The sequence below is a fragment of the Trichechus manatus genome, unplaced genomic scaffold (genome assembly GCF_000243295.1).
Source record: "Trichechus manatus latirostris isolate Lorelei unplaced genomic scaffold, TriManLat1.0 scaffold00045, whole genome shotgun sequence".
Classification (NCBI taxonomy): Eukaryota; Metazoa; Chordata; class Mammalia; order Sirenia; family Trichechidae; genus Trichechus; species Trichechus manatus.
In genome coordinates this window covers 4083683-4084475 of record NW_004443981.1, presented here as the reverse complement: position 1 = coordinate 4084475, position 793 = coordinate 4083683, and positions in this window count along the sequence as shown.

Genomic DNA, 793 nt, shown 5'->3' with positions numbered 1-793 from the left:
GTGTTGTAACTTCTTTCCACCCCCACCATTCCAAAAAAAAAAAAAAACCCTACTCTGGTGTAGGTCAGATCCTACCTGCAGCTCCTCAACTATCACATCATGTGCTCCCATGCTTGGTGATTGATCAATTGATTCTAAGAGCAGATTTTCTGCTTAGAAAATAGTCAAAAGTTGGGAACACAGGCAATAAAGTGTAACAGCAAAAGCATGGTCAGAAAGACCTGGTTTTGACTTCTTACTCCCCTGAGATCCTAGGCAAGTGACATGGGCCTTGGTTTTCTCATCTGTGACGGCAATAACATCTATGAGACAACTGTGAGAACTGTAGAACAGATGTATATATAAAGCACCTATCCAATGTGTGGCACAGTAGGTACTCAACAGATGGTAACTAGTTAAATTAATGGGAGCTACATTATCCTGGTGGTGTAGTGGTTAAGTGCTATGGCTGCTAACCAAAAGGTCGGCAGTTCGAATCCACCAGGCACTCCTTGGAAACTCTATGCAGCAATTCTACCCCGTCCTATAGGGTCCCTGTGAGTCAGAATCGACTCGATGGCAACAGGGATATTATTAATACAGTCCAAACCCGGAAGGAGATGGCTATGGTACTTTCTCTTTAAAATCTGAAGCTATCTGCTTTTAGAAGTCAATCGTAGTTTATGCAGTGTAGGGCAAAACTTTTTAATTTTTTTTTATTGTACTTTAGATGAAGGTTTACAGAACAGACTAGTTTCTCTACAACAGTTAGTACACATATTGTTTTATGACATCGGTTAACAACCCCACAACA